The 27,032-nt window shown below is 36.6% G+C and overlaps 1 pseudogene; it reads left to right on the forward strand.

Annotated features, from left to right (window-relative positions):
* Positions 1-206: 206 nt before the first annotated feature.
* On the forward strand, positions 207-27,032 carry LOC146545194 (uncharacterized; annotated as a pseudogene).

The following is a 27,032-nucleotide window of genomic DNA, read 5'->3' on the forward strand; positions in this document are numbered from 1 at the left end:
CAGCTCTCTGACCTTTAAGGGTCCCTTCCAACTCAAACAACTCTATGATTTGGTGGGAGATGAATTGAAAGGAAATCAGCAGTCTCCTTACTCATCCTCACTGGTCAGCAGGGTCCTTGTTCTGTTTCTGCTGTGAGGCTCTGGCCAAACAACAAGTAGAAATGTTTGCTTGTCATGGACTTACCATGTCATAGTATTTCATAGAGATGAGGAGACTTAGGAATAGTCGATACTTCTGCAAGGCTGAAATACCACACAGCAAAAAGTCAGCAAACAGCGAGGTAAATCACAGTGATAACACTGCTACTTACAATAAATACAACAAGGAAAGCCTTTGTGCTAGCTGGCAGGAGCAGTTTACTAAGGAGGGATATGTTGGCCTTGGCAGGGACATGGCAGGAGAAAACAATGACAGAGTGGTAACTGAATCTGCTTTGTAACCAAGGCATTGGAGATGCAATTTCTTCAGCTGTAATTTTACTGACAAGCCAGAAACTGAACCAAAATCACTTTTAGTGCTGAGGCACCTGGATCCTACAAAAGGTTTGTAATTGCATTATGTTAAACTGCCTGCTCCAACCTATCTTACTGTCTTGGTTTATCCATCTGGAGAAAGACATGACCAAATACAACTGTTGTAGAAGCAGAGGATTCAGTTAAAAACCTGGTATGGTAAAATTCCTCATTATTGTCAGCAGGTTTAAGAGAACATCTGCAATAGGACACAGGTCACCTTGGCAAAACTCTCCTGTCATTTTAAGGAGAAATGGAATTATACAAGGAACTGTTGGTCAGCTTTTTGCAAGAAGCCTGGAGAACTTATTCCCACCTGGGGGAACTTTCTCCTACCAACTAATTTGGAGAACAGGAAAAAGGAAATTGCACACTGGCGGGGTTTTTGCTAGACAATGAAGCAATCTCCTTATTGCTTAAACATGCAAGCTGCATACCTTTTGCTCTACCTCTTTTTTGTTGTGGTAGTCCCCACCCTCTCCCAAAAAGCTGAATCAACATGAAAGATCAGCAGACATACTATGTTTTAAACAACAGAGAGTGGCTTTTATAGGGCTTTGTTACATCTTGAAAAGATTAAGTGCACCTGCATGTGAAGAATCCCTATCCCTCTGAATAATCAGGCAAAGGCACCTCCTTTAGCAGGGCACAAGTAAAGGACATACTTGGGCTGCAGTCTGTAACAAACCTTGTTTAACCAAGAATGGATCCTACAATTTGTGAGGAGCAATGCTGCCATCCAGTGGATCTTCTGCAGTATAAAAGCGAATTTAACAGCAGTAGGATAGAGAACATTCTCAAAGGGAAATCTGCATTTTTCTTGGTATAAGTGAGAATTTGATTATCTTGTAAGCTTTTTTTTTTTCTTTTTATTTTGAACATTTAAATTAGACGACATACTTCAGCTATGAACTGTACTTCGATGTAAAGTATATTAGTTCATTTTAAATCATCTGTAGCTATTGTTTAAATAGATTTGGATTTCATGTGTATAACTTGATAATCATTCTTCTTACATGAACATGTAGATGCTATACTTTAAAATAAATGTGTCCTAGCTGAAATAGTACTCTTCTATTAAGGTACACGTCAAATTTTAAAGCAGAAGACATATTATAAGATTAATTTAAAGCTCCTGAGAACTGTTTTGTCATTCAACAGGCTTGGGATCAGGCCCTGTTTGAACAAAAAGGAAATTTGAAGTTATGCAATCTGGTTGAAAATTATCATGCATATTGCATATATTCATCCCTAGGGACTGACAGATCAACAGGTAGCATTACAAGGAAATTTCCTGATATATATCCCCTGCAAATTCCATTCAGGCATAAATGTTTTTATGTACTGAAAAGGCGAAGCTCAATCTGGTGCATAAGGCAGAATGATAATCTGCTCCTGAGGCAAATCACATAAATTCCCTTTGCTTCCATTTCCCTCTGTCTAAAACAAGGATAATCTACTTTGCAGGCAAAATGTGATCTTCAATACATTGTGAATTACAAATGATTTTGAGCTCTTCAGAAAGAAGAGAACATTTGTGTACTTCTTGATAGTGTTTGTACAAGACATAAATCTATCAAAGGTTTGAAGGAGTTCACATTACTCCACTCCTTCCAGCCCTCCTCTTCCCAGCTATGAGCTCTTAGTAGTCCCTTTGGCTCCCAGGGTACCCATGAAAATGGAATCATCCTTTTGAAGCGTTATTAAGCTGAAATACTCTTCTTGCAGCAAACTCTCTAAGAAGGATGAATCAATCTGTGTAACTTAACCAAAAGAATGCAAAGGGATCATTTCACCACAGCTCACTGTTTTTTTACTGGGAGGCAAGATTCAGTTAATGAAGAAAGAGTGCTGGAGCACAGGCTGAAAATTTTAGTGAGATTCAGTTCCTCAAGATGGCATGAGATATATTCAGATGCAAATGAGAGCATGAATGTCAGCAGTAATAATGTCTAAGAAGCAATTTAGCAAGAGTTGTGGTACAGTCAGAATCAGGGCAAACATTTAAGCCAAATTAAGGTATTTTTCTAGCAATCATTTGTTTGGAGTGCAAGTTTGTTGATAGAAATCAGATAGACTGTTCTACCCCCAAACCAGAGATTATCAGGTTTTCTCTGACTTGCAAGTGATTGAATTTATAGAATATTTTGTAAAAAATTGTTAGGGATACTTGCTAGAAATAGCAGAAACAGTTACAGTTGGTGAAAGGGAAGAAGAAAAGAATTTGAAGTGGATTTAAAAATGGGGATACTATATGGGGAACATCTGTTCACTTATTGGAAAACACAAGAATGCTTACATTGAAAATGTCTTACATGAAATGTCAAAATATCTCCATCAGAAATTTTTCTAATAGCACAATTAGGAATATTTTGGGGGGAAACATCTACCCCTAAACATAATTATGACTTAAAAAATTATATATCCCTTAAGTCTACAGACTCTTTTTCCATGTTGTGTTTCTTCATACATAGTTACAATGACCAAAATCCATCATTTTCTGTTTAGAGTGAGCAATAATTCTCTCTTATTCCCTCCATCCTCTATTTGAGCCCTTTAGATGGACTATTCTGATCAGAGATCTACAACACTAACTAAAATGAATCAGTCTTTTGATTTCTGATATTAGGAGGACAAGCACTCATTCTGGGATTCAGTCATTAACTTTGCTTCACTTCAAACATTTAAAAATCAGACATTGAAATACATGGCAGTTACCCTGGAAGGTTCTTTAACTCATTTATCTTAGATACTTACACTAAGACGAGTTGAATCACCCTCTGAAGGTGCATATTTATCTTCTTGACTACATGAAGAGTTCAGCATGACTAGCTCAGTTTTTTAATTGTCCAACTTTTAGATGTCTGCATTTGACAAATGAATCTTGCCTTCTGTTTCTAAACAAGGACCACCTAGGAAGAACAGAAGTCCCTTTCTTTCTTAACCCTGAAGAAATGTCATTATTATTTTTAAAGGTTTTTTGTCCATTCTTATTCAAATCCATGCACAGCACTCCACTAAAGCTTTTTTAAAAACACATCACAGTTATTAAAGATCAAAGCAAGAAAAAAAAAAAAAAGGCATTTTATTTCTGGTCAGCTGCTAATATCAAAATTATGTCCATTGAAATGGCAGTTTTTTAAATGAACTTGTATGAGGCTGTCAAGATAAGATGCCTGCAGAAGTCTGTAATATATAGGAAAATTTAAGCCAGAAGAATGAAGCAGCTGCGTTTTACACATAAACTCTCACTTCTAAAGTGTACTACTGAAGATTTACATAAACAATTGCAATCAGAAATTAATGCTTTTCTTCTGCAAATCAGACAGTATGTACCTAAGTAAGTTACAAAACACCAATGCTGCTCTAATTTTGAAACATAACTTATGTCCTTAAACACAAAAACATATCTAATAATATACTTTTATGTATGTTTGCATTTATAATGCACTGTTCATATTACAGTTCCTTAAAATTAACAAATTATTTCAAATACATTGTGTTTAAGATTACAAGGCATATTCAGCAAAAAATTTCATAGGTGCAAGATAACAAATAATCAAAACAAACAAACTAAAAAGAAATAGAGAAAAAAGAGAAGTGAAGAGAAAAAAGGGAAGAGAAAAGAAGGGAAAGGGAAAGGGAAAGGGAAAGGGAAAGGGAAAGGGAAAGGGAAGGGGAAAGGGAAAGGGAAGGGGAAAGGGAAGGGGAAGGGGAAAGGGAAGGGGAAAGGGAAGGGGAAAGGGAAAGGGAAGGGGAAAGGGAAGGGGAAAGGGAAAGGGAAGGGGAAAGGGAAAGGGAAGGGGAAAGGGAAAGGGAAAGGGAAGGGGAAAGGGAAGGGGAAAGGGAAAGGGAAGGGAAAGGGAAAGGGAAGAGGAAAGGGAAAGGGAAGGGGAAAGGGAAGGGGAAAGGGAAGGAGAAAGGGAAGGGGAAAGGGAAGGGGAAAGGGAAGGAGAAAGGGAAGGAGAAAGGGAAGGGGAAAGGAAAGGGGAAAGGGAAAGGAAAGGGGAAAGGCAAAGAGAAAGGGAGAGGAGAGGAGAGAAGAGGAGAGGAGAGGAGAGGAGAGGAGAGGAGAGGAGAGGAGAGGAGAGGAGAGGAGAGGAGAGGAGAGGAGAGGAGAGGAGAGGAGAGGAGAGGAGAGGAAAAAGGAAAAGGAATAGAAAAAGCAGAAGATGAAACAAAAATCCAAATCACTCCTGGTCTCTGCTCACCTAAAAGAGGTGCAGATGATCTTCCTTATATGAAAGTCAAAATGACAATAAGATAATGAGATTAATCTCATTTACCTTCTATATTTCCAGAAAATGTCAAACATCACAATATCTGCCTATTCCAAATGGGCTCAGAAAAAAAGAGGTTATGTGCTTGAGTAAGGACAGCTATCAGTAGACTTTATTTTAATGGTATCTAGGGCTTTAGCTGTTTCACAGAAGCTTTTCATGTCCATGCAATGAGCAAAATCGTTGACAGATGCAGCCACAGTTGGATATTTTCATTCGCTGCTTTTTTTTTTTAATTTTTTTTTTTTCATTGCATGTGACTCTGTGCCTGATGTGAGATTGAGATCAGCTGGACAAAAATAGCAAGGATACCCTCTAGTGGTAAACTGGAGCCCTAGCTAGCCCTGTGCTTTTTCACAGTCTTCTTTGTTAAGCTTTATTTATCATGCTGGTGCAGCCAGGGTTGTTTGTAGGCACAGGGACACTACATCTTACCTGCTTAAGCTCACAGCCTTTCACCCTGCTCTGTGGCTCCATACATCTCAGACTGTATCTCACACATGTAGCATGACACCATGACATTCAAGATTTACCAACTTTCCTGAGTACGCCTGGAGTATCTGGAGTCACGAATCAAGAAAAATGTTGTGATTGATATACTCTCCTGTAGCTGGGAACTATACTGCCTAGTAGTCTTCTATGCTCAAAAGAAGCCCCCTAGAAGATGTTTGTTCTTTTTGCAGCCTAGAACTATGCTTTTTATCTACTCTATGACCTAATACTGAAGTTTCATAGAATCGCAGAATCAAATAATGGCTTGGGTTGGAAGGAACCCCAAGGATCATCAAGTTCCAACTTGCCACAGGCAGGGGCACTAACCTCCAGACCTTGGTACTAGACCAGATTGTCCAGGGCCCCACCCAATATGGCTTTGAACACCTCCAGGGACAGAGCATCCACAGACTCTCTGGGCAGCCTGTTCCAGCACCTCACCAACCAATTCCTTATCCAACAAATAGTCCACCCCTCAAATATATATCTCTCCAATTTACAGATAAGGATGGTGGGGAACCATGTCAAAGGCCTTATGCAAATTCAGGTAGATGATGTTGGCTGCCTTTCCTTTATCCACTGATGTCATCACTACTCATAGAAGGCCACCAGATTTTTCAGGCACAACTTTCCATTGGTAAAGCCTTGCTGCCTGTCTGGTGACACCTACTTATACCTCATGTGCCTTAACATGTTCTTTCATGATCTTCTCAGGCACAGAGGTGTGGCTCACTAGCCTGTACTTCTCTGGGGAGTGATGTTTCCCTTTTTTCCAGTCCCTGGGAACTTCTCCTGACAGACATGTCTTTTCAAATATGATAGAGAGTGGCTCAGCACCACATCAGTCAGCTCCTTTAGGATCCTGGGATGCATGTCATTTGGCCCCATAGACTGGTACATATTCAGCCTCATGAGGTGGTCCAGGACTTGCTCTACACTCACAGCAGGTGGAGATTTATTCCCCCAGTTCCCACCTAGAGGCTCAGCAATGTGAGCTTCAGGGATGTGAGAAATATGAATCCTGGCTGCCAGCAAAGACCGAGACAAAGAACTCATTTAGTACCTCAGCCTTCTCCATATCTTTTGTAGCCAGATCTCCTTTCTCGTTTACCAAAGCAGTTTCTCACTTATGACATGACAACTTCATGAAAGTTAATATAATAGAAAAATGGATATTTAAGATTTCTTGGATCATTGTTGGTCACAGATTTCAAAGAACTACAGGTGTTGAACCAAGACTGATCTGCAGAAATAGTTCAGATGTCAGATATTTATTCTGAAAGCCCAATTTGTAAATCTCAAAAATAGCTCATTTCCATCATAGGCTAGCTAGCAAAATGTTACTGGAAGAGCTATATCATATATAGGAAAAAGAACATGGATATCTGAGAGGATTCTCCTATCCTATTGGATTTCTAAGTGTTTGAGTATGTAACAGTGTTAATTCTACACTACCATCCCTCTTCTGGTTCTCTCTTAGTTCTCCTCGTTGAAATGGCAAGAGTCCCCAGGTGAATTGGAAGGAAATTCCACACATCAAAAAAAAGTTGATAGAAAAACCACGTGGGGTAGTATACGTGAAACAATCAAATTCTGTTTGAAATGTAAAGTTATTCCAATATATATAAGTGACAATAAAAGAACCGTTTATCTTTGGATAAGAAGAGCAGCTGTAAAAACGCTGGCTTTTCTCGACAGGGATTTCTTCCAAGTGAGCTCAGTGATTATCCATAAGTGTATCAGTACTGAACATTTATTTTTTTGAGATTTACCAAGTAATTCCTGTGGCTACTATTTATTATTTTTAGACCTACTTGATTTTCAGATTTTTTTAAAGTGACAAAACATAAATTTCTTTTAAATTAAATAGAGAATCACATTTTATAGGGAATGGAGTTTGTCTGTTTTAATAAAATTTTCAGCAAAATATCTTAAGAAGAAATTAAAAATTATTTAATTATTTCTTTGAGTATATCTTTTAGTTGTCAGAAATACAGACAAGATCTAAGGCATTTATCATGACATTCCATCAATACAGGTACTTTCTTGTGAAGAAAAAGCTCATTTTCAGTAAAAAGGTGGTTTGAGTAATTATGATCAACTCTACAAACTCTGATTTTCTTTTCCTTCCTTTTTATTCTTTTTTTTTTTTTTTCTTCTTAAGAGATCTTGGCTAAATTACACAAAAGAATATGTCAGTTTACAGTCAATCATCCATTTCCAAAAGGAAAAAAAAAAAACAAACCCACAACAAAACCAATCCAACTACAGCAAAAAAAAAAAAAAAAAAAAATCCCTATCAATATGAATAGGCGTGATATATAATGCCTAAAAGAAGAGGGAGTTGTACAGTTATTTCTGAAAAAGGCTATAAAAACAGTGCATTCTGATTTTTCAGTACTTTTAAGCACACATAAATCTCATAGATGCAAAATAGAAAAATATATGTTGAAAATTAACACATGGAATTTATCCAGTCTTTGATAGAACATATGTCTAATTTGAAACTTAAGTGTCCTTAAAAAAGATCAGTGCTCTATAAGGACTTAGCTTACAGTTTGGCCTGATCCTATTTTGTACACTGCTACTCTGTTAGTTTAAGTTCTTACTATTTTTCCATTACCACATGGTGCTTAATTTTTCCCAATACTGTAGGCTTGTTGAAATTAGATTTTGTGTTAGGGTCCTGAAGAGTTTTACTTTTCTTTCTCCCAGTTTCCAAGCATACTGTGAAGAAGAGAAAGAAAGAAACTGAATGCCACCTGTCTTTTCAATGTCTCCAGAGCTTTTATCTGTTCATCCAGATGGCTCCATTTGCATTAACAGTTTTTGTGGCCACTTCAATTAGTTTAAGCTGCTTCATGGTGCATCTAATTATTCTTGTATGTATTAAAAAAAGAACCTTTAATTCAGCAACAGATTTTAAATCAAATGTTGGAAGAAAAAAAAGAAAATAGCAATCCCTCCACCCCAAACATTAAAATATGTGGAAATCAATTCTGAATCCTGTAACTTGGATAATGTTATAAGAAGTTTTAATTTATTTTTATATTGAGCTTGTTATGATATTGAAAGTTTAATTTACATTCTTTTTGCTTTTGTAATAGGAAAACAAACTAGAATTTTCCAACCACATTTTGAGGATCAACGAAATCCCAAACACTATCAAATATATATATATTTTTAAAAGGAAATTTTTTTACATGGAAAAAAAAGAAGGAAGTTTTGTTTCGGATTAGATTGCTTTGGAAGAAAATAATTCCTTTTTAACATATCTGAAAAGATATATGTGTAGGTTGCTCCAAAAGTAATGTTTCCTATTTATTTCTACAGAAACTACAAGTGATACAAAGAGCACAATAACACTTTGATAGAGCAAATTCTCAGCTACAATACGTTACTTTTCAGCATTAGTGACCACCATTCACTATGCATTTTCACCAGAGATAAACAAGAGACTGTATGCCATGATTGTGAAAATCTGCATGGCACTCCAGAGTGCAACTTGTCTTTCATGTCTCTCCACTGCTGAAATGCACCACCCATCAACTCACTGTGCTCGCATCCACTGTTTAGACTCCATAAACATTCAGTAATTGTTTATGAATGTCAGTGGGTGCAAGTTTTTCCACATGGAAATTACTTTTTTCTTCCCATTTGATCAGACTGCCCCTCTGCTGCAGCCTGTTGTACAGCAACAAAATGTAATGTAATACTGATGGGAAGGTTCTACTTCTAGTGCCATACCACCAACATCCTCTTCTGCTGTCATGGTCCAACATAATAAAATAAGAGGCATTACTTTTGGAGAAGACTTTATATTCTTGGTGTACCCTACACACCAAATTTGTTTTCAGCCTGACTACTCCATTCACACATTCAAACACTAATGCCAACATTAACCAACACTGCAATTGTTAAAACTGGTCAAATATAAACCATGTCTAATGTACTGCATATGTGCATCTGATCCATATCACAGGTATCATATCCTGGAAGCTTCAGATATACTACACATGTCACTTAACCAACTTTGGGAGTTATGTAGATGTTTTTTTCTGAAGATGTGATCACCACCTGCTAAAGATTTCTTCCCAAACTGTAGCCCACAGTGTGAATTGCTAGAATTGTTATGTTGTTTCCCTGGCAGTGTAACTTCAGTGAAAAATTCCACAATTTCTTGTTTTATTTTCATATTTCTATTACAGCTTACTACTTGCCTGTCTGGCAGCAGGACGAGAGGCAACAGGCTCAAACTACAACACAGGAAGTTCCATCTACACATGAGAAAAAACTTCTTCACTATGAGGGTGACTGAGTATGGGACAAGCTGCCCAGAGAGTCTGTAGTCTCCTTCTCTGGAGATGCTCAAAACCTGCCTGGATGTGATCCTGGTCGTGTTCTAGGTGGCCCTGCTTGAAGCAGAGAAGTTGGACTAAATGATTCCAAGTGGTACCATCCAACCTCACTCATTCCTGATTCTGTGATTCTGTGAACAGCAATCATGTTTTATTCCTCTTTTAGTAAGTGTTTATCAGATAAAAAATATTAATTAATTAATTAATTAAAAAAAAAACCAACAAAACAAACAAATGTCAAAATGCTCAATTTCATTGAAGCTACTTGATGTTTTGTTACATAAGCTGAGAACACAAGCAATTGCAACGGTCCAACAAATCAATGGTCCAGAAACGTACTGAGCAATGGTATTTTGCACGTTTGTTTCTCATTGATTCTAAGTTGTTTTCCTTTCTGCTATTTTCTTTTGTGTAGAAGTTGTGTTCAATTTTATGATTTTTCTATGCTATACTTTTATTCTACAGATTTCTTTTTTTTCCCTACAAGGTCTTCAGTGCCTTTTTTCAAAATTTATATGTTTTTTTAACAGTGTTAGTCACAGAAGCAGACTAAAGAAGGCCATGTCTTACACAGAAAATTGGAAAAGATCCCAGAATACAGAAATATTAAATAGAGCAGAAGAAAAGTCAACATATGGATGCTATTGATGCAGAAGGAAAATAGCCAACTCTACAGTAGAAATTCCCAATCGGAAGAGATACAAGAAATGAGTGTTTGTTTAGTTCACACTGTTGCCAATGCAAAGAACCACCATGACCCATAAAGCAAATCCAGGAGGTGGAAAGATTGTCTCATGAAGGGAAAGACAAATGCCAGAAAATCAATTTTAATTGTGACCAAATGTACATGAAAAATGTATTACAAATTTTGAGAAGATCTCTCAGTGCTACCCTCAGGAGACTACACAGTCAGCTCTAGGCTCAGCTACTTCTCTTGGTTATGAGGCATCCTTAGTGACAGAGATCATCTACCTAGAAAGAACTTCTGGAGTCATCAGCTGGTCACATGGTAAGGTTGGATCACTTTGGACTGGAAGAAAGACCTGCACACTTAAAAAACAGCAGTTAATCATAATTAACTGTCATCTAACTAGCCATCGTTAAACATATTTTCAGAATATTGTGCAGTTGCATCTCTGCAGAGATCACATTGATGACATTTCTTGTACATGTTATATAAAAACTTTATATAAAATGTACCAGTGAAACATATAAATTATCTCTGAAAAAAAATCACAGTAAGTTGCATCTGTGAGATAAAACATTATTTCATCAAGACTTTCTTGATACCTAGCAGACTTGCATGGAAAACAGAGCTTGAACTTTTAATTAAAAAATAAAAAACAAAAAGGGGGAAAAATTAAGTCAGAGAAAAAGAGCAAAATTTTAACAGCCTGTGAAGCTGATAGTTAAAGAAGACCTCATCTTTGACAACGCTTTACCTGAGAATATAAAACCCAGAGGAGGGCCATGAAGATGATCAGAGGGTAGACCCCCTCTCCTATGAGGACTGGCTTAGAGTGCTGGGGCTCATCAGCCTGGAGAAGAGAAGGCTCCAGGGGGACACTATTGCAGCCTTCCAGTACCTGAAGAGAACCTACAGGAAAGCTGGGGACTGAGATTTTATAATGGCAAGTAGCAACAGGATGAAGGAAAATGGTTTTAAACTCGAAGAAGGTAGATTTAGACTTGATATTAGGAAGAAATTCTTTTCTGTGTGGGTGGTGAGACACTGTAACAGGTTGCCTAGAGTGCTTGTGAATGCCCCCTCCCTGGAAGCATTTATGGCCAGACCGGATAGGAGTCTGAGCAACCTATTCTTCTCTGCGCTTCTCTGTAATGAAAAACATCCATGGAGAGATGTAAAGTCCAAAAGGACTCATAAGCACAAGCACACTGCCCCATTCTGCCTTGTAGGGTCCTGTAATCCATAAACTATTTCTGCCGAGTGGGAACAAGTCTGAAAACATGTGTTGTGATAAAGATCAGGCATTATATAAAACTTAAAAATTTAAAATCCAGAAAATGACGAAAGGGAAAGAATACACTTCATTCTTTAGTATTAAAAATATTCAGAGTTGAGGAATTATTTTGTTAAAATTTAAGCAGAAATCATTTATCTTTTCATAGTTTTCAGAAATGTCACTATACACAAAAACTGCAAGTAAATGAATCAGCAGATCCATAATAAATGGAGAATTGATTAAATTTATTTGGCGAAAATAGAATACAAGCAATCTATAGATAGATTTAAAATAGCACAATAATTTATATAGTACCAATTCTGTCTGTCAGCTTTCAACCAGCATTATTATTTACTAAAATTTCTGCTGTTACAATGTAAGTTTGTGGTTAGAACATCTCCGTGCCTAAGAGGGGCATATAATCCAAATACTCAGTGGTTCAGGTAAATAATGAAGTTGGAACATTTTAATTGGTTACGCAGGTAGTGACTACTATACATCCTTTCTTCTGCTGTTAATGAACTGTAATAAATTGTAATTTAACTCATTTTCTGAGGTTTAAATTATTCGTCTTAACATCATTTTTGCCATATTTTCAAATTAATTCAATATAAAATATTAATTCTATTCATAATATTTAAAAATCAGTTTCTGATTTTTCAGAAATTGAAAATTAATTGATTAATTTAGGTCATTCTAGAAATAATAACTTCATTTCCTGGAGATATGCTTAAGTCCTTGCATGAGTAGTTCGAAGTACCTCTGAAATCAAGTAGGGAAATTCAGTGTGGCTTCTTTGGCATTATGTTTTTAATAAATGCTAATGTTTGAGGAAATTTATCTCACGTCCTTTCTGTCAGCTGGAAGTCAAGAAAGCCAACAGTTCTTTGAAAGATGGGATTTAGAAGCTGCTAAAGTTTAATTGGTTCTGGATTCATATCTTTATTATTTGAGACAGGAATATAGATGATTTAAACATACATGTTAAAGTTGTAATAATTGTAATATCTGAATAATGATCAAAGTTTCAGCTGAAAATCTTACTCCGTTTTATAAAGTAAAATGTACTGGTTGATTGAAAGAAAAAGTAAATTTCACACCTTTCCCAACATATCTATAATTATAATACACAGCATGCTGCCCCAAATTTATTTTTACCAAGCCACTTAAGACTTTTAGTTTGTTCTTCAATTCTGACAACTGTTTCCCATTATGATTCAAACAACTTCTTCCAAAAATCTCCTTAGGAAGAAACACACAAAAAAAGCAAAACAGTAATATTTTGAACAAAATCATTCAAGACTTTGAAAACATTTCTGACTTTCTGAGAAGCTCTAACTTTTATGCTTTCTCATGATAAAGGGGTTTTATTAAATTTCTCTCTAAAGAAATGTAACCACATATTCAAACATATTAAGATAAAATTTGGTATTTAATTGAAACTCACTGCATACAGATAATTGGTCATAATAGTAAAAGGAATTATTAGTCTTAATTTCACTGCCTAAATATCACCTTTCTTTTACATTCTGCATAGTTGTTAACCTCTTTGCAATACAGGGATAGAAGTTCTGTTCTATTAAATTATAATTTGATGAAATTTTACATTAGTATAATTGATGGAAATTGTAGAATATAAATAGGCTTTGTGTTCAATATTCTCCAATTGGAAATGTATTCCCAAGGTATTTACCAATCAATGAGTTTGAAATTTCCTTCATTGTGGCTTCAATGGTTTTATTCTGCTATTGGTATACAAACCTCAATTGTTGTTGGAAAAGATTTTTTTTTTCCTCCTATTTCCTGCAGTACTGTAATCCATGACCTCAAATATTTTCTCCCTTAATTACTATCCAACAGCCGTCTGTCCTCTGCAAAGCTAGAAAAGTAGTCTGCTTTCTTCCTTCCTTTATTCCTTATTTCCTTCATTATTTTTTATCAGTTCTTCGTACAGTGAAGCACAGAGAATTAGCTTAGATTACTGAATGTCCTTTTAGCAGAGAAAATTTCCACTACTCTCTTACTGTTAAGAGAATAATGTCTTTGTTACCGTATTTTTCACAGATATGTTGTCAGAGAAGGCCTAAAACCAAGGCAAACATCAGAAGAGGAAAGCTCAGTTCAGCTGCCTGTCAGCAACTCTGACTTGAAGCTATTAAATATATGTCTGATTTTTATACTTAAATTAATCTTTCAAATTGATCATTGCCATTGATCAAACAGAACTTCCTTCCATCAAGTTATTTCCCATTCAAAAAGCTCCTCAGAGCAATAATAAACACATTGGTTTGAAGCCAGATTTTCTATTTTTCTATAAAGGCATTATTTATTAGCAGAGATCTTCACACTGCTTGTAGTTTCAAAACAAGTTATTCAAGAAATCATGTATAATTAATACATTTGATGTAAGGAATAAATCTGGCTACTCATCATCCAGTCTGTAGCTTAGGAATTCTGGGCATTCCAATAGAATCTTCTGGGGATGACATAAGGGCTGACCCAGTTGCCATGAGATTTCTTTCAGTAAAAAGTTTTACACTCTTTTATTTCCCTTTACCACCAATAAATCCAAGTCAAAAAGATCTTGCTTGAATTTTGCAAAACACTGAAGACAGATATTTGTTTCTAAACAGTCAGATTACTTAGAAGTCATATCTATGACCATTTTGTGCCTCTTCAGTGTCCCAGAGACAGCAGCCTATAGCTTACTTAAACTACTGCCTGTAGTCCAGAAGACTGTGACCAACTAATACGGCTTAACAAGTGCTTTCTGAGAAAGAGTACTAACGGGAAAAATAATAATTATGATACTTTCTCTAGTGTTTTGAAGGATTGAGAAAAAATGAAATGAAGGAGATTGTTTTGTTTGTTTTATTTCTCTCTAAAAGTCATGTTCAGTTTAAATAAGCATATTGTATGTTAGGAAGAAATATACTCTGTTACAATACATCCTTCTGGCTTGATAATATGTTTTTATCAAAGTCTGTGGAAATAAAGTACAGCATTTAGTGATGCACACATTCACTTCATTTTTATGACACTTACAAACCTTTGATCTATTAGTTCATCCATCAATACAGTGAAAAGGTATTAGTTTCTAAATACGTGTAGTTTGAATCTCTCTTTTATTATTAATTAAAAATTCATTTTCCTTCCAATCACCAGGCTCTTTTCTTGATTGTAACTGACTCCTGCAGAGCACAAAAAATGTTAACATAGGACATATGTCATTCTGCAAGTAATATTTTGTAATCCATTGAAAGCTTTTTCTATACTGTTTTTGTTGTTGTTGTTGTTGTTGTCGGTGGTGTTGGTGGTTTTTTTTTCCCCAGTTCAGCTTCATATGAAATGAAACTCACAATGTGAAAGCATAAGACAAAGAATGATAGATGATTTCCCATATAAATGTTATATTTAAAATTCTGGCTTAGGTGGTTTGTCATAGATTTTGTTTATCTGTTAGTGGAAAAGAAGAACCATAAGCAAATTTGAATCTACTAGCTCACCAAAGACTTTCAGATCCATTTCTTCCAAATGATAGCAATTAGAAAAATGTGTATGATAAAAAGCCATTTGTGACCATGTATCCAGTAAAAAGTAAGAAGCTCAAAAAATCAGTTTTCATGCTTCACTTCACTGGATGTGCAAAAAACACTTAGGGAACTATCCTTGGTATACTGTATCCTGAAAAAAACATTTTTGTGAACAAAACAATACCATATTTGTTCTTAATTTTCTTTCATTTTTGGTTGATTTTGGGCTAAAAAAAAAAGATTTTGTGGAGTAGGCTGTATGAATTAGATTTCTGATGATACTCTAAGCAAATCACTTAAGAGATAAAAATTGAACAATTATTAACTAAATTTTTTTTTCATGATGACTGCAAGATACCTACCTTTTTTCATACCTTTGCAAGTCACTCCTTATATCTGTATCTCTCTTGATTGCTGATAATTTGGAGCACCAATATTTTCCACCTAATCAAGTGAATGTTGTTTGGGAACTGAAATGAGAATCATTTTGTCCTTGTCATTCCACTGCTACTTTCTAGTCTCTTCTAGTAATAGACATAATTTTTGATGCATTGGAATTTTCTGGGGATCATCAAACGGATAGTTCAGCCATCCTCTGGTCTCTTGTGGTGGCCAGTTCCCTCTCTCCTGTAATGCCAAGAAACACAACAGTAGACATTGAACGGTTTCAACGGATTCATGACTGCTAGGATATTTTCCTTTCATAGAAGTTACTAAGAGAAAAATTGTGTTCCTTTTAGGTAGGAATATTTTGACATACTTTCTTGAAGAAGTCACCAGATGGAAATACAAGTTCTCCTATGTAAAATGGAGACTTCAGTCAGCAAAGGTTCAGGTCACACAGGAGTCCTGCTGATGAAACAGACTTGCAGACCAGTTTGCCAAGAGGGGACTTTTTCAAACTGTGTTAATTGTTGACGAGAGTCAGAGTTATGAGGCGCTATAGATGACATGCTGGGTGATGCAGTGAATGTGGAGAAAGTTTCCAGCTCCCACAGCTCATCTTTGGTCCTTATGAGAAGAGGATCTCACACCTGATTTAGTGATCTGAGCTCAAGAAATTCTGTTTAATTATGGAGAGAACATATTTAGCAATTGTCCAGATGAGGATCCAACATACTGAAGAAAGAGTTGTACAGCTGATCATTCTTTGTAGGTCTACAGGGGTTATTCTTTCTTTGCCAGTCTCTAGGTGAAAAGTAATACCTTTTCCTACTAAGTGCCTGTGTTTGGATATATGCAAAGCACGAGTTCGTCACATTTGCTTGATGGCAGTGTGTTTCATTATTCTTTCTCATGGAGATGTATGGGAAATGGCTGGATAACACATGTACTGAAGATGTCAGCTGGTTCAACCAGATGTTGTTTTGGAGCATCAGGCAGCTGTGCAACATATGCTGTGCACTGAATAATCCAGGTGTCTGGACCTTTTTATTTTGACCTCTGGCAGACACACATCTTTTGATTTGTGAAGAAAGAAATGAATCACTCACCTGGCATTTTCTGATAAGTCAATGTAAATAGCAATTTTCTTTCTTTTTTTTTTTTTTTTTTTTTTTTGGTCTGTCAGAATCATCAAGGGGCTTTTCATTGTGGATTCCTCTTTTTTCACACTTTTAACTTTTTTTTTTTAATTTAAGATTGTATCTAAGCAACTGAGTATAAAATCCATCAGAGAAACAAGTTTGCATCACGAAGTCAAAATGCATAATAAAATACAGCTTTCTCTTGAAACCAGAGTGCAAAATGAGTCAGCTTTTTTACACTCATATTTTTTTAGTTTAGATGACCCTTCTTGTTTTGAAGAGACAACTCTGATTTTATCTGTTAAAAATAAGTTAACAACAAACAAGATCGAAACAAACAGGCAATGACATTCGAAAAAAGACATAGACATGGTCTGAGTGAGTAATGTGGAAGTAAGCTCACACTGTTCAGGAAGACACCACTCTGCTCTTCTCACAAACCAGCTAGAAACAGAGAAATGACAGAGCAGTAGGGAACATTAATAAAAATAGCAGCTTTTCAGATGGTCTTCAAAAGTGTACCATAGTGTAACGTGAGTATAATGTGTATAGCTATATACATGCATAACTGCACATCCCTTCAAATACAATACATAGTCAATCTATATATAACACTTATTATACATCTCCATTAAAATTAATAGAGACTAGCTAAAATTTGTTCAAGTAGTTGTGACAAGTCAGCAACATATTTCAGTTTAGCTACAGATGTTATATCTAGCAGAACTTGCTACGTGTAGAAAATGGTGAACATTTATTGAATAAGAAAGCATTCATAAGACTTTTTAATGCATTTAATCTTCCCTTATTATTGTTTCCAGTTTCCTTATACTGATTTATGTCCTTAGTGACTCTCATTTGGTACAAGTCAGTTATTTCTTGCTGTAGTTGTAATTCTCCAGGAACCTTGTTGCACATCTTACATATTGGGTGACTTTTCCAAATTGTCTATACACTGCATATTAAAGTCATGCCAGTCAAAGAGCAGGATACATGGGAAATAGATTCCAGTACTCAAAAATGTCTTTGCATGTCTGTCATTCCACATATCTGTCATGTTGATTCATCTGACACTTTATTTCAAATGCAGTGATTCTTCAGCTTGCAAAATTTTTCTTCATAAGGTAACTCAGCTTGATAACCCAGAAATCTCTGGCTGTTTTCACTAAAAAAGGCATGAGATGTTCCAAAGAATCTTTGAGTCACAGCAGGAAATTGTGAACTTCACATCTTTTAACATTTGACTTTGATTGAGTTAGCAATCAAACAGCTTGGATAAATATATGAACTAGTGTAACATCTTGAGTTAGGGAAGTGAGGGTGGAAATCTCCATTTTCAAGCTTTCTCAAAACATTTTTATCTCTTTGCTCTGTTTCTGACGAAAAAATTGTAAAAGAATGAACTCCATTCATGCAAATGAGAAGGCATCTGTAATTTTTTTGTTACAAAATATTATTGAAGCCAAAATATTAGATGATTCAAACCAAGACTGGACATTTATATACAAACCAGAAAGTGAGCAAGCTTCAGAAAAGTTTATAAAAGATAAATTCTAAATTTAACCTTTTATTTGATACTTGATTTGTAATTATGAAGTCTAAAGGAGTTGGATAAACAATTCAATTTTAAGAATTTATAGGCAAGAAAGAAAAAGCAGGGATAAACACAGAATTATTAGCATTGTTCTACTTTAACCAGTCAGCAAAGAAACTAACTTTAATGACTCAGGCTTAGAATCTCTGTGTATTTTAGGCAGTAATTTAGACCTAGACCATCACTTAGATTTTGTACTCACTGAGAGAGAATTCAGTGGAGAAAACTGTTTCTTGTGCCACTTTCCACCAGTGGCTCCCAGTAAGTGGCTGCCAGCAAAACAAGACTGGTTGTTCTGCAGAGAAGTCTCTACATGGAGCTGTGCTGTAGAAAGTTGCAAACAGAAAGCTGGCCATTGAGCCAGCTCATTCTTAAACTATAGTTATCACAAAAGTATTAGCATTTGTCCTGCTTGGTGGCATCTAATGGCACATGTGGAGCATTTACCTGAAATAAAACCATTATTTCTGAGAAATTCAAGCATTCTCTTTCCAGAAATTAGACTTGAATAGAAAACTTCATTAGTGCTGTAGAATTGAGGGCTGTAGACAGACCTGGATGCAGCAAAGGGATCTATTCATTTTCATGTTAGACATTTTATTTCAACTTTTTTTCTTCCCCTTCTTTGATTGTCAGCCTATAATAAAAGTTCTGGTTGATTTAAAAGTTTAATTGGATTAACTTAAGGACATAAAGATGTGAGATTAACATGCAGAAAAGCTACTGAGAGCAAATCAAGTGATCAACAGTCTCCCAAGCAAAGCTGTAGAAGCTCTGCTACTTGGGATTCTTAAGTTAAAAAGTACTCTGGGGAACAGTTTTGGGAAATGATACTGATAACTTACTAGGACTTTCCCATCATTAAAATCTGTAAGGACAATCATTATCACCAAGAGTAGGATCACAATTCATTAAAGTTTATAAGAAAAGCTGAAATACTCACGTCTGTGACATGAAAGCTGATGAAACAGAAAATAATATAAACACAAACAGACACAGAGGGAATCTCAACTGTCCTTTCAAGACTGGAAGGTAGAATGATGTAATATGAAGTCTTATTCTTTTCACTGATCCACGTGGTATTGGTACACCTCATACACAACTTAGCCTGAGGGTCCCATTCACCTTAGAGAGTGCACAAGACCTCATGTTTACATCATTATATTTCCATGTTCCTTAAAAACTTAAACATATTTTATACCATAGATTAATATTCAACTCATTAGGTAGTAGGACACACAGAAAAAATAGTAATGTAAAAAATGTCTGTTATCAAAGCAACTCAGTAAATTAAAGTGATAGAGTAGTCATTTTCTTAATTGTTTAAAATTGACATGGCACATTATTGCTCTGCTATAATTTCCAAACCTGGCCTTTTTTTTTTTTTTTTTTTTTTTTCCATTTTAAAATACTCTGACTAAGAAAGGTGGTTAGGGCATTTGCTATTTGCTTAGCATTCGGGTTAATACACCCTGTCAAATCTTTTATATGAGACCACATAAATTATTGAAGTATTTAAAACAGAAGTAGCAGGCTAATAATTTGAAGGGCTTAATACTAGTTTCTTTGTGCTTGATCTCCTTCTATGATTTGTTGACCCACCTGGTAAATGAGGGAAAGGCTGTTGACATACTCTACCTAGACTTCAGCAAACCTTCAATACTGCCTCCCACAGTATTCTCCTGGATAAGCTGCCTCGCTGTGGCTTGGACAGATACACTTTTTTCTGGGTAAAAAACTGGCTGGATGGCCAGGCCCAGGGTGTGCTGGTAAATCAAGGCACATTTAGCTGACAACCGCTCACTATTGTTGTTTCCCAGGGGTTGGTATTGGGTCATGTCCTGTACAATATTTTTACTGATGACCTGGATTGAGTGTATCCTCAGTAAGTTTGCAGATGACACTGAATGAGTAGGAAATGTTGATCTGCCTAGGGGTAGGAAGGCACTACAGAGCAATCTGGATAGACTAGATAGCTGGGCTGAGGCCAATGGGATGAAGTTCAGAAAGACCAAGTGCTGGGTACTGCACTTTGGCAACAGTGACCCTAGGCAATGCTATAAGTTTGGCTGGAAGACTGTTTAGAAGAAGCCTGGGGATGCGATAGATGTTTGGATGAAAATGAGCCACCAGGTTGCCCAGGTGGCCAAGAAGGCCAGTGCCATCCTTGCTTGGACCAGAAATAGTGTTGCCAGAAGGAACAGGGAAGTGATCATTCCTCTCAGCACTGGTGAGGCTGCACCTTGATTACTGCGTTCAGTTTTGGGCCCCTCACTACGTGAAAGACACTGAGGCCCTGGAGCATGTTCAGAGCAGGGCAATGTAGTTAATGAAGGATCTGGAGCACAAGTCTTATGAGGAGCAGCTGAGGGAGCTGGCATTATTTAGTCTGGAGGAGAGGAAACTCAGGGGATACATTATTAGTCTTTACAACTATATGAAGGGAGATTGTGGTGAGCTGTGGATAAGCCTCTTTTCCCATGTAACTGGCAACAAGACTAGAGAGAATGGCCTCAAGTTGTGCCAGGGGAGATTCAGATTAGACATTAGGAAATACTTCTTCTCCAAGAGAGTGGACAGGTTCTGGAATGGGCTGCCCAGGGAGGTGGTGGAGTCACCATCTTTGGAGGTGTTCAAGAAATGCTTAGATGTTGTACTAAGGGTCATGGTAGGGTTTAGTGGGAAATACTGGTGATGGGTGGATGGTTGGACTGGATGACCTTGGAGGTCTTTTCCAACCTCAGTGATTCTATGAATCTATATGTGCAAATAGCACTTCCCACTTCACAGGATATAAATGAATCAAGATTAAGATTTCCAGCACTATGCCAATAGAACCACAACATCGCTAAACCAGTTAGGTAGTTTAGCACACACTGACAGTAACCCACTAGGAGCTCTAGCCCAGTGACTTTAATTCTGCACTGCGTGTTGTGATAACAGGCTCAATAACTCAAGGAGAATTTTATTTCAATACTGTCATGTACTTATCATACTACAGAAATATTAAGAAAGACTTAAAGAAGATTTAAAAGCAGAAAATTTTGATTTTTTGTGAATAATTTAAAAATAAAAAATGAATAAAATGTCTTAATGAGTTAGCCACTGCTGAATTCTGCTCTAATCTGTAATTATATCTACCTTTCACTGCAAATTCTTTAGTATCCAGGTACTGCTTATAAAGTATTTTAAATCTACTTCTGACTTGATTATAATTTCATTTTACACCTTAATGATATTGGACAGGGTTAATCTGACAGTTAGAAAGCCCTGTGTGCAGCATTTTTATGTAGGGGATTTAACTAAATCTAGGAGATGGTGTTTTAATTTGCTACATGAGATTTACTTGAGTTGGAACTTCTTAGATTGACTGCTGCCAGAAGCTGTATATCTGTTGCCAGTAACTGTATGTTTGCTGCCAGGAGCTGTATGGCTTTTGAGCTGTTATCAGCTAAGAAGAGCATGATACTTGTTTCAGACCAAAACCTCATTGAAATCTAAAGTAACTTGAAGATTTGTGCAATGTTGGTTCAGTACTTGCACCTAAAAAAATCCAACTCTGTAAGGTTTTCCTTGTTAGTGGGACACACTTAAGTGAATAAACAAGAGAACAAGAGAAGGGAGCTTTGGCATATGACTACATGACCATCAGCATGCCAAGTGGCACACTCCCAGACAATGTCCGCACAAGATTTAGGATACAGCACACACTAGAGACTATTTATATTAAGCAGCATGGAAAAATCTACTATGCTGTTTTTGGCTGAAGGAAGCACATCCATGGCCTGAAGGGTGGATCACTCATGATGTGATCTTTGCTTTATTGCTTGCTCACAGATACAGATAACCGTTCTTGGCGCATTGTCATCACTACCATGAATGAACTTGTTCAACTATCTGCCTCCTGTCTCCTCTTCAGCAGACATGACAAAGGGTTGATGACAGTAAGTGCATGCTGTTGACTGAACCTGGCTCAAGAGAAAGCTTGGCAAGTGAAACAAAACAGACAGAAGCTACAGCCTTGATTTTGATGCCTTCATCCTTTCAGGAAGACAAAGACTGGGAGACATCCTGACTGGCCTAAGATTCTCACAGTGTGTCTGCAGGACCTTGCTATTCCTCCTGGATATGTTACTCCTCATTTTTCCAATAGATCTATGGCACTGCAGGATTTGTTCTTGGAGCTCCAACAGAAGCCTAATGCAAGTGTATTTATGCACCATCACTCCTAGGGACTTCTAAAATTTACTCGATTTCACAGTTCTTCAGCAAGAAACAGGGCACCTGGAAGAAAAGTCAATCATTTTTAATAACTGTCCAGTTTTTTTTTTTTTTTTTTTTTTTTAAATTGTCATTTAACAGTTTTATCTCAAGTTAGAGTGAAATACTTTAATATACTAAACTTATCAAGGTACTTATCTGCTATTATCAGTTGTGTTTTTAGGGTGAAACTTAATAACAAAACTTTTACATGCTTCTTATTAAACTTCCATTGAGAGTCTTGACATGATGACAAAAGCTGAGTTTCCTCTCCAGATGCTGAATTTTGCACCCACCAACAAATGCAAAAGGAAGTTTTTTGAAATTTATTATCCAGGTATTCCCCTGCTCAGGAAACATCCTTCTGTGAATTGTAAAGTCCCATTTTAAATCACTGTGCAACTGCAAAAAGGAAATTTATCCAGAAAAAAAACTTCAGACTGTGGACTGATGCAGAAACAAACTTTGCAGCCATATTAATTTCTTCTGCCATCACTGTAGATTTTATAGTTCTGGTCTAATATTTAGTGGAGAGATGTCTAAGTTCCAACTACATAGGAAGAAAATTAGGGAGTCAGTAAATAATACTTCGACATTTTATGCAGTAGACATTAAGTAAGCACAGTTTCTCATATTCGCCTTTCAGAAAATATAGATCTGACTGCAAAATCTTAGAAAAGAACGCATGGGATATATTTTAAAAAGCCATTGCCCTGATGGCATAGCTAAAGTTACTTTGAATGATCACATTGTTCCTATGCAAAATTATACTGTAATTTAGTTGGTTTTCATTACTCTTAATTTCCTTTCCTAAATACACTATGCAGTGCCAATGGCAGTGAGGAGATGTCACAGTTACTATCCATATCAATATGGAGAGATACATAAAAATTATAGAGCAATTTATGGCTCTATAGAGTTAAAGGTAGGTAATAAAAATAAGGTACTGTATTTTGATGTGATTCTCACAAAATGTCACTTCCAGGAATATTTCATTTTCTTAGCTAGAAGAGCTTGGCTGACCTGCTAATGACATTTCTGGAAATCCTGAAGTTAAGTAAAATTTACAAAAGGACAAAAAATCAGCAACATTCAATAGCTCTATGATAAGGTAGATAGGGTACACATAATTCCAGTCAATCTGCCAGATATTAAGTCATACTGATGTTAGGTAATTTACAACAATAAATTTTATACTCTTTGCTTCATGTGATTGTTTCTGCACTTTTGTCTTTGTATAATTTGTGTATGTCTTTTTATGATAGGCTAAGTTCTTGTGGAAAATGTTGTAATGACCACAACAGATATCATTAGCAAATACTGCTGAATCAAGCCAGCTCTGAATTGAGTTTTCTATTCTACAATGAAGCAAAGATGTTTAGGAACATAAATCTGTGGTATGTTTTCATGTTTGCATTTTATTTAGGATCTGCAGCTCTGAGTAAGACTCTTAAGTTTTAATGCAGTACGTATTAGAAATAATAATAATAATAATAATAATAATAATAATAATAATATTGGAATAGCCAAGGTGTTTCTGTTCTTATCACAGATTGCTTGCTTCTGTTGGCAATATGGAACAAGTTCTACAGTTAATAACATTTAATAATCTAACAATTAAGATTCTTTTTTTAACTGGTTTCAAGTAGTTTACTGAAAGTTTAAAGAGGGTACCCTGCTTCGTCATCTACTTGGCTTTCACATTATCTTGTCTAAATAAATAAATAAATAAATCTTTATATAATACATTTTGACTTTATTACTTGGATTTGTTCCACCAGAACTTACTAGGAATAATGTAAATGCTCAGATTTTGGAGACGTATCTGAGAGGTATTCAGCTGTAGCTTGAGGCCTTATTTTTATTAGAAAACATTTTTTGTTACTATTTGAAGAAGGTCTTTTTCTTCCTACTTGCTTTGGAAATCTCATATTGTTCTGTTATATTGAAAGTATAATGCTTTTTTATTATTATTGTTATTCAAAATAACTTTATGAGAAATTCTCAGCATGAAGACAGTCTTATTTACAAGGCAATAACGTTACTACTTGTTTGAAATTCTGAGCTCTTGTATATGATCTCATCCTCCTAACAAAAATCTCCTTTGTGGAGATATTGTCTGATCTGGGGGGGAACAAAAGTTTATTTGCCTAAAAAACAGATCTAACATAAAATTTTCTGCAGAGTTGGAGTGACAGGTCAGTGTTTTCAAGTGACCCTTTTCAGAAGTCCTTTCAATATTTTTCCCACTGGCTCCCCAGAACTTTCTGCAGGACTCTCCATTCCAGGTCTTCTCTTTTGTCTTTAATACTCCAAGCTCTAGGTGAAACTGGACCATCACATACAGTTACTCCTATCTCAGAATGACTGCTGTGTTCTATTCTGTGCAAATAATTAAGCAGTGGATCACAAGGACAGACAGTACACCTTGCCACCTTACTCCAAGTAGTAGGCAGTATGTCTTTCAGTACGGCTATACCATCGGATGTTGCTGGGCACTGATACTGAACAGTGACAATAAGCAGATTCTGCCCAGCAGTTTTTAATTCTTTGGGGTATTTTCTGGAATAAATCACTTTTTCTATTAAAAGTCTATCTGAAAATTCAAAGTGACATGTAGTAGCATGCTGATGTAGATAATCAGACAGTGATAAAACATTGGAACTGTCCAGGGAAATCATGGAATCCCCATCACTGGAGGTATCTAAGAGATGTGTGACACTAAAGAACATGATTTAGTGATGGGACTTGGTAGATCAAGTTGATGGTTGGACTTTGTGTTCTTTTCCATCCAAAATGATTCTATGATTCTATTTATCCCTAAATAATTCTACTCATTAGAGCACAGCAAAAATAATGTGTCATGGCAGCCAGGTTTTGCTTTCTACCTGTGAGAATCCTTCTTTTTTTTTTTGGCTCAAAGCTTGCTTTCTGAGGTATTTCTTGTGATAAGACTCTAGGAGATGAGAGATGGGTGTTGTTGTGTGGCAATCAACATCACTGTGTGGACAATTTTACATTTGAAAACATTTCTTTGGAGCTGTTTACTTTGGAAGATGTGCTCAGGACTGTTTACTGGTAGAAGATGCAGCCTGTGACCAAATAAGTGGGGGATGATGCCACTATATCCTGTGAAGGCAAGATACAAGTTGGCGCCTCCCTGCTCCCTCTTATCTGCTGGCGAGGCCAGGAAGATAGGAACAAAGGAGTTTCTGCTGAGATCCCCAAACCAGAATCTGCCATTCCAAGGAGAGCTGACTCAACCACTTTGGATTTGAGCTATTACTCCAAAGAGAGCTGACTCGACCACTTTGAAACCATTGAAAAGGGGCCACCATCGCCGTGGTCATCATCGTCGTCAACAGAACAACAATGCCCGACAACCCACCACTACTCAAGATCAAAGACTGAATTACAAACCACGCTGGATGCGTGGTAGTAACTATCTCCCTCTTGCTGCCTACAAAGACTCCTTGCTTCTTCTTTCCTATCTTTTCTATCGCCCTCCTTTCTTTCCCCATTACCTAATTCATAATAGTGTCCGTCCTCCCCTTCCCCATCTCCCTAATTAAGATCTGTAATAAACTGGTTGGACCAACATATGAACCGTTGTTTCTTAATCTCATGCCGGGTATACAGATATTAAAAGAACCTTCTCTCCCTCCTAGAAATTGGAGCGAGACATTTATTTAATGGCGTAGTCATCACAGTACCCACCATGAGAGTGTTGTCCTTCCAGATATAGTCTGAAAGTTTTCCGTGCGTACCTCCTGGAGTTGCAAGGAGCAATATTTTTGAAAACGTAGACGTGAGTCCTTAACACAGAGGGCTGCCTACTGGGCAGGTGGTCTCAGCCCTTTAGAAAAGGGAGACCCTCTTGCTATTATTGGAACAGTTGATCAGTTAGTAGAGAGTGTTCAAAAGGCTGCTTGTCTCCAAATGATGTATGATAGAAAGCTTTAGCCACACCATGAATCACCTATGATGATGCCTGTTGATCCTGAAAGGATGACCCCTCTAATTAGGGGGCTTCTAGAGTCCTTAAAACCTATAGGTAGACAACTGCAAGGAAAAATACAGGAAATGCCTCAGGGAGAGAGAGCCGGGGCAGCGTTAGAAGGAACTGTAACCCCTAACAATCTGCAGTCAGGATACAAAGTATGAACATGGGGAGAGGTTGCTCAAGAGTTAATAAACTACGGCCGAAGGTATGGTCCTGTGACTACCCTCACCATTAGACCAGAAACAGAGGGAATAAGGTGTGCAATGGCTAATCTGACCTCTCCCCCATCCAACCCGGAACACAATGGATTTAAGGCGGCTCCATTTTCAGTGAAACCAAGTGGACGAAATATAGATCATAAACGTAATAACTTCTGTACGCTGGCCTGGCAGAAGGGCATTCCGCAAGAACTTATGGATGGATTATCAACAGATGGATTAGAGAAATTAGTTAATTGGTGGCCAAAACAAAAGTTCGAAAAGAGTGACACACTACCTGGGAAAAAATAG

The sequence above is a fragment of the Meleagris gallopavo genome, chromosome 1, assembly GCF_905368555.1.
Source record: "Meleagris gallopavo chromosome 1, MGAL_WU_HG_1.1, whole genome shotgun sequence".
Classification (NCBI taxonomy): domain Eukaryota; kingdom Metazoa; phylum Chordata; class Aves; order Galliformes; family Phasianidae; genus Meleagris; species Meleagris gallopavo.